Source organism: Notothenia coriiceps, unplaced genomic scaffold (genome assembly GCF_000735185.1).
Source record: "Notothenia coriiceps isolate Sejong01 unplaced genomic scaffold, NC01 NC01_scaffold00008047, whole genome shotgun sequence".
NCBI classification, from domain to species: Eukaryota; Metazoa; Chordata; class Actinopteri; order Perciformes; family Nototheniidae; genus Notothenia; species Notothenia coriiceps.
In genome coordinates this window covers 110,717-118,965 of record NW_011340748.1, presented here as the reverse complement: position 1 = coordinate 118,965, position 8,249 = coordinate 110,717, and the positions used below count along the sequence as shown (strand labels likewise).

The 8,249-nt window shown below is 43.4% G+C and overlaps 1 long non-coding RNA gene and 1 pseudogene across 1 annotated transcript in view; one reads left to right on the top strand and one right to left on the bottom strand.

Moving 5' to 3' along the window:
• The window catches only part of LOC104944401 (uncharacterized), a 38,866-nt gene extending 31,258 nt beyond the window's left edge, over positions 1 to 7,608 (bottom strand). The window contains exons 1-2 of the long non-coding RNA XR_798223.1: positions 7,507 to 7,608; positions 5,856 to 5,985 (exon numbers count right to left, since the gene is read on the bottom strand). This is a non-coding gene — a long non-coding RNA (uncharacterized lncRNA). The remainder of the gene's footprint in view (positions 1 to 5,855; positions 5,986 to 7,506) is intronic.
• LOC104944400 (actin, muscle-like) lies at positions 1,069 to 2,809 on the top strand (annotated as a pseudogene).
• Positions 7,609 to 8,249: the final 641 nt, after the last annotated feature.

Sequence of the window (8,249 nt, the reverse complement as noted above, 5' to 3'; positions counted from 1 at the left end):
TTGCCTGCTGCTAGGCGCGAGTTTAGCGCGAACGTTTAGTACAAATTTTATTTTTTATTTTAGAAACCAAATCCCACCCTCCATATTGCACTGCTTTCAGTTGCTTGCGAGTGACGCTATCCACGCATTGGATTTTATGATCTTCGAAAATTATAAAAGCTAGAGTAGACATGTGGGATATATATCTGGCTGCACAAAACATGCCATTATTATCAACAGGTTCGTTTTCCCGGATCTTATTTTTCCAGCTATTTTCCAAAACTCCCTATGGACTTGACACATTGGTAAGTATATTTAGAATATCATGCAGTCCCTGCACCAAACCAGTTAAACAGTAATACTTGGACTTGTAAACTGCTACGTATTTTCCATGTTTTGAGTGCAGGAATATATAATCTAACCATCTCTGAGTGTCTTGGATTCGCTAGGCGTGTGGATGGTCGGTATGGCCAGAAGACAGCACGTGCGTGATGAAGCCCAGAGCAAAGTATAGGGCGAGTTATCCTGACCTTCTGAAGTACCCCATGCCAGCCACGGCCGTATGGACTAACTGGGGATGACATGGGGAATAAATCTGGCATCAACACCTCCCATCTACAACGAGCTGAGAGTTGCCCGCGAGAGAGCACCCGTCCTGGCTCACAGAGTGCCCCCTGAACCCCAAAGCCAACAGGAGAGATGACCCAGGTACACCACCTTAACTTTTAGCACACACAAATGTAGCATACTTAGCGCTTCCCAGTGTTATTAGACTATTTAACTGGTAGCCTCATTTCTTCCTGGGGTTTCCTCTCCATCCATTCTCACCTGCTCCTTCCTCCCCTCTCCTCCAGGACTTCTTCTCCTATAGATGATCTATCATCAACAGTCTCTCTGACTGTGGGCCTTATTCTGCACTTGTGTTAGCGAGTTATTAAATCGCACTACTTTAACATCTGACATGCACAAGTGTGAAGGAATGATGACTTTCTGCACTTTGTTTTCTCTATAACCTTTAATTTAGCCATCACACAATCAATATGTACATGGGAGTGCAGTAGCCACAGAAGTTTAAGTACTTTTTATTGTGTTGATATTATTAACATGTTTCTCTTTTCATTCTACAGATCTTGTTACGAGACCTTCACACCCCCCGCATTGTACGTTTGCCATCAGGCTGTGCAGTGTCCCTGTACGCCTCTGGTCGTACCACTGGTATCGTCATGGATTCCGGTGATGGTGTGACCCACACAGGCCCATCTATGAGGGTTACGCCCTGCCCCACGCCATCCTCCGTCTGGATTTGGCTGGCCGCGACCTCACAGACTACCTCATGAAGATCCTGACAGAGCGTGGCTACTCCTTCACCACCACAGCTGAGAGGGAAATCGTGCGTGACATCAAGGAGAAGCTTTGCTACGTCGCCCTGGACTTCGAGCAGGAGATGGGCACCGCTGCCTCCTCCTCCTCCCTGGAGAAGAGCTACGAGCTTCCCGACGGTCAGGTCATCACCATCGGAAACGAGAGGTTCCGTTGCCCAGAGGCTATCTTCCAGCCATCCTTCCTCGGTGAGTCACCAACTTAACATAACCTGCACTACATCCCTAAAAATAAAGAAAAACCCCTTCTAGTTATCCTGCAGCTACACTTGCTAACCAGTGTTTTGATTCTGCCCTCAGGTATGGAGTCTTGCGGAATCCACGAGACCACCTACAACAGCATCATGAAGTGTGACGTCGATATCCGTAAGGATCTGTACGCCAACACCGTGCTGTCCGGAGGTACCACCATGTACCCCGGCATTGCTGACAGGATGCAGAAGGAGATCACCGCCCTGGCCCCATCCACCATGAAGATCAAGGTGAGCTGAGCCTCTGCCCAGCCAGCAGAGTAACATACTGCTCTATTTGAGTCAGATGAATGCAAAAAGAAATGGTGTCTCATGCATCTTCCCCTTGTCTCTCTGCAGATCATTGCCCCACCAGAGCGTAAATACTCTGTCTGGATCGGAGGCTCCATCCTGGCCTCTCTGTCCACCTTCCAGCAGATGTGGATCAGCAAGCAGGAGTATGATGAGTCCGGCCCCTCCATCGTCCACCGCAAATGCTTCTAAAAAAACAGACTGTTCCTCCTTCCCCCTCCCCAACCAGACGCCCAACAACTTCAGCTCTGTGCAAAACAACCACACACACATTTCTCATACACACTCAGGCGCAGAGCCTAGACGACCAACTCATTGGCATGGCTTCAGTTATTTTGGCGCTTGACTCAGGATTTTAAACTGGAACGATGAAGGAGACAGTAATGTTTTGGCTAGGTTAAAAAAAAATCACCCCAGGGTTCTGCAGTTGCATCTGGGGACTTAAAAAAAAAATGTACATTTTTGTTTTTTTCTTTTGAGTCATTCCAAATGTTTGTTAACTGCATTGTTCAGACACATGATTCCAAATGTTAACTGCATTGTTCAGACACGTATTCGCCTCTGTGAAGGCTGCCCAGTGGTTGGCGCATACTTAAACATGGTTGTAGTATCGCTTGTATGTAAATTATGTCTGGGTTTTTTGTACTTTCAGCCTTAAAAATATCTTGGTCCTGTTTAATTTTTTTTGTTTTTGTTATGCAAAACCCAGTCGTGACCTCTTCCCCCTGATGGAGGTTTCATTCCCTGGGGTGGTGGGGCAAAGGGGTCTCTCAGTGATGGGGTAACATGGGGTGCCAGACCAGTGGGGCCAACCTGTACACTGACTAAACAATCCCAATAAAGTGCACATGTGTTCCGACATGACGTCTGACTCTTGTCTTCCATTAAATGAGTTTATTTCAAGGTGAATGTGACTGCCAACTGTTATTGAAAAGCTAAAAGAACATTTGAAAGGCACACAAGATGGTTCTTGCAGGAAAATCAGAGGTATATAAACACATGTTGTAGGAAGATGAACCAGATATTAAAAATGTTCTATCGTCATTAATGCAGCAGTAAAGGTTCTAGCACATTTTTAAACTAGTGAAATAAAGACTTTAAAATGGCCTTTAATACAGGTCATTTACTTGTTAAATGGCAGAATTCCAGTCAAGACACAGGCTAATTTCAATGATTAAAAGTATATCGACTAACCTAAAATCTCTATAATATAGATTACTTTGAATCCTTAACCCTTGAAAATCCAGATTTTTCAGTCTATAGAACCATGTGTCAAACTCAAAGTGGTCGGATCACCTTTTTAGGCATTTTTAAGAGAATATGGACAAATGTAATCAACTTACAGTAAGGAGAATATTTGGTAAAGGCTAAATATAAGAACATGTGTTTTTTTGTGGAGCTGCAAAAAAAACCTGTCTAGTACAGAAAATAACCCCATGATCATTTCAATCTTCATCAAATCTTATTGCTAGTTCAATTCCAGTCAAAAATAATTAGAATTGAGTTAAACCCAAACTACAGAAACACACATTTTCTTTAAGGAAGTTAGTGCAAACTCATGCCTAAAAACTAAATGTTATATGACTTAACTCGAATGCAAATGTCTTTTCAAACGCCAGCAAATGATGAAGCATAAAATCCTAAATGACGGAACATAAAATGTGTGTCAACATGTACAAAAAGTGTCACATTGCTTCAGACTCTAACCAAACAGTGTCAGTTGTTTAGGTCTATTTAAACTATTTAAGGGATTAGTACTTGGTAATTGAATATCTTAAATGACAGAGGCCGTTTCTCAATGTCGAGTATACCTGCTGCAGAGCCACTATTTTAGTTGGAATGCAGCGTTCCAACTATCTGTTATTTAGTGGGAATGCTGATAACAGCATTCCAATGTTATTCTAAGGACGAAAAGTTTATTATTATTCCGCCGGGATTTTGGCCCTCTTCTCCTCCCACATTCCACATCGCAGAAACTCCATTCAAACATCAAAACGTTCAGCTCGGTCGGGAATTGCAGGCTATTACTTTTCTCATTCATNCTTGGCCTCCAGGAGAAAACGCCACTGCTGGTGGGAGGGACTATTCACAGGGAAACGACGCAAGTGAGGGACGCAAGGAATCCATTTAACCGAAGTGAGAAGGGTCTCACTTCGGTTAAATGGATTCCTTGCGTCCCTCACTTGCGTCGTTTCCCTGTGAATAGTCCCTCCCACCAGCAGTGGCGTTTTCTCCTGGAGGCCAAGGGAAGCCAGGCTTCACCTGTTTTTTCGGATTGTAGTTATAATTTTAATAAATAAATAAAAACACTTTGTTTAGTTATTTTCGGTAATTATTCTGCCGGCCCATCTCTCCCCCATTCTCATTGAGTATTTTACAAAGAGTGAAACAGCACCTCTCTAGATGTTATGGTGAAACAGTAGATTGCACTCTCTGTTGCGAGAGGAGGCCAGCCGAAATTGGCTTCCCTTGATGAAAAAAATGGAGGGATTGAACAATCAGACAAGGCTCACGTCATGCCCCTGCCAACCTGTGATTGGTCAGGGCCATGCCAAGGGAAGCCAGAGGCGGCTGGCTTCCCTTGCCTCACAATCCAATCAAATCGCATCAACTTAGTGTTGCTGTGACGCGTCCTAAAACCCGGAAGAAAGCTGCGCTCGGTTTCCCTCGACAAAAAGCAATGGGATTTCTCCATAGGACTTTGGAAAATAGCTTGAAATAAGGTCAGTGGAAAACTAACCTGTTTGATAAATGCACGTTTTGTTCAGCCTGATAATATCCACATGTCTACTCTACTTTTATAATTTTCGAATCATAAAAGATAGATAGCGCCACCTCACTACTCTCACCGCCGTTAGAAAGTAGCAAGCAACTGAAGCAAGTGCAATTATGGAGGGTGGAGATTTTGAGTATTTAATCAAAAATAATTGTACTAAACTTCCGCTACAACAACAAATACAATCTGATGACAGGCCAATGCCCAAAGTGGAGCTGTGTACAGCGAGGAAAAAAGGAGCGAATCGGACGTAAAACGTTAAAGGTCTCCTGATTTAGTTTGTGACTTAATGCTTATTAGAGTTGCGGCTGGAGAGTGCGTGCGGACATGTCGGTTAGATAACAGGCGTGTGTAAGTCCTGCATCTGTATGGTACAAATGTGTGTAAAATGATACCGAGCGCTGTAATCACTCATCTGGTTAGAGCGTTACATTGACCACCCCCCAAAAAAAGGACGTATTATTGGCTTCCCCTAATTGTTTTCCCACGCCACGCTACTGCCCACCACCCCCGCCCCGTCCACCCAGTAAAAAAAATCCCCACTACACCACTGCTTGTAGGCCGTCTGAAGGTGTACACAGGTCTCAGATGGACTTGGCATCACATTAATAACGATATTCAGTAATAAGTCTGGCAAAAATAACTGGTTTAAATGAGTTATTCAAGCGTGCAATGTTTTGAACAGACATCCCCCAGTGACCTCATTGTCATTTTGTAGTCCTCGCTGTACGCGTCCGGATATCGGCATCGCAACCACAACCTCACACACTGGTACTGAATGTGCATCAAAGTGTTCCTATCCAGCCAAATATAGCAAAAGAGAAAAATGTAAACGACAGAGGAAGCGATCGAAATGCGGATTTCCTGGTTAATCGGCAATGGCTCCTCAAAGTAAACGCCCCTGACACATTCGTACCGTTATAGAAAATCACGAGTTCCCCGCGCCACCAGTTAAACGGTAACACAGGCACATAAATACATGCGATGTATTGCTTTGCATGTCTGTTTACTTCTATATTTGTACTTATTTAGGTCTTTACTGCAACACATGAATTTCCCCTATAGGGACTGATAAAGGATCATCTTGTGTAATGATTGACTGGCTGGTTATAAATCTCATATGCAAATGCTTATCAAGTCTACATTTCCTCTCTATTCTTTTGGAGCTCAATGCCTCACCTGATGCCTGGGGCGGCCTACGATGGAAGGGAAGACAGCACGAGGAGCGTCGTCTCCGGCGAATCCGGCTTTGCACATACCGGATCCGTTGTCAACAACCAGTGCGGCGATTTCATCTTCCATGGCTGAACTGTTGAGGAAGAAGAAACGGTTAAGTATCAATTGCAATATGGCACTACTATTAAAAACAGTAGTATTAAGAACCAAAACTAACTGTAATTGACAAATATATTTAAAATATCACCTATTATTTGAGTTTTACTTTATATGTGTACCCCTGATCTCAACGTTTGTGTATTAGTAATGTTCATACGTTTTCTTGAGGAAAAAAAAAACAGTCACAAGTCTCACTTCCGCTTCCTGACACTCACTTCCTGTTACAAACTAGTTAGAGTTAACTATATTTGCCACTAGGTGGAGCCCGTGCGCCACATTCCGAGCGCCAGACAAAAGGAAGTGGCTCTGCATTCTGGTATTACCATATAAGGACATGGCTCGGTTTTGAGCAGCTTTGCGGCTACCGGCGCCATGGCAGGCAGCCAGAGAGTACGGCAAGAAAAAAGGAACATTCGACATTATGAGACCCGGGGCCGAGCGACCACTCCCTACCGGTTCACTACAGTTTAAATTCCGCCCCCCCCCTCCCATTGTTGCTTAATTAAAAGTAGTTTTAATGGCCACCAGAATATATTTGATTCACTGCGTCATACTCAGTGCCCATCTGACACGACTGCGTACTGTAAAGTCTACATTTTTCACTCAACCGTTTTTAATTGGCAGTAAAAAAAAAAATCTCAAGTTTAATAATGAACTCATATGTTGACTCATGAATGACTGCATTTCATGAAGGCCACGCCTTTTTAACTGTGCATGATTTGTCATCCCCAGTTCCTCTTTTTCTCATGTGCAAGTTGGCAGGACATGAACTACTTGCGTAATAAGACTATACAACCAATCAATTAATCAGTGAATGCCCTTTTTCTTGCAAGGCCCAAAATTATTGGCCTCCATTAAGAGGAAGCCTCAATACAACGACAGTAAAGTGGATTGCTACACGCCCAGGAAGTGGAAGCAAAGTGTCCAAGGAAAAAATAGTTTTATCTCAAAGTTTTAAAATGGCAACAGTTGTAAGTCTGAAGGGCGGTGATAGCATGATGTGGCTATGCTACTATGCTAAAGTAGGTCACACCCCGCCGCATCAGGCGCACAAAGGGAGCAGCCGGGATCCAGACGACCCTCAACTCAAACCCCCTTTTTCAAAGCTGGGAAATGTTAAAGTAAGCCAGCCAACAGGAATACAAAAGAAACTCAATTACACTGTGAAACCACAATTAACTCCCAAGGTAACATAAAACCGGCTTCACCCATAAAGCACCTGCGAGAACCACGAGTCCGCGGTGTGTGGCAATCGCTACTGCGTATTCTCAGCCATGCAAAAATGTAGATGTCTTTTAATATAACTTTTTTAAATCATTAAGTTTAATTAGCAGTACAGTTGGTGCATGACAGGACAAAGACCTCGTGGTGCCTGCCATTTTTCCACCATTCAAAATGACACATTTCAAACAATTGCGTTAAAAAACAATGCCATCTTTCTTTAAATACAAGTTTTAAAAAGTATTAATATGGAAGTAATGTTTCAGTCTCTTACCTTTTTGGGTGGGGGGGCTTTTCGCTTTAAGGGAACCGGGTTTCAGGCAAATGATATCCCGCACAAGTGTGTGACGGCGCTCAGAGTGAATCCGTTAACTGAGGGTGCGGGTTTTTATACTGCGTCAGTTGCCCGGCTCAAGCCATATAAGGTAAACTTTCGGAATGGCGGCCTCTGATTGGTCCGGCGTCACTCACTAGGGCACGTCGCGTAGCTCACACTGTGGTGCACTGGAGAGAGAGGGGAGGCGATAACAGCAAAAGGATTGGAGAAATAAAAAGGGAAGGGATTGATGCTGTGAGGCCTAGTAAAGCCCTAATCTCTTGATATACTGTTTTATATGCAGGTTAAATGATGTATAAACTTTTACAAGGGTGGAAAATATCTGCTTAACCCTCATGTTGTGTTCGCTTCTCCCCCCTTACTTTGGGGTCAAATTTGAACGGTGTGTTTGAACTGCCCTTACATTAACACAAAAATCATTAATCATTACCAAATGTGATTTAACACCCTTTTGAGTTGTAAACAGTGACTCAGACTACTGGTTTACATGAATAACTGCTGAAAAGACACGGAAAATGCACTCCAAAATGAACATGGTTGTCGAGTAGTGGGTGTGTACTATCTGATGGGTGAACATAATCTTAGGGTTACTCATTTATTTCCTATGGAGGTCATTTTTGCCACCATAGGTGTTACAAAGTTGACTAAACCCCTCAAAATTCAAGTAATGATAAGCAGTT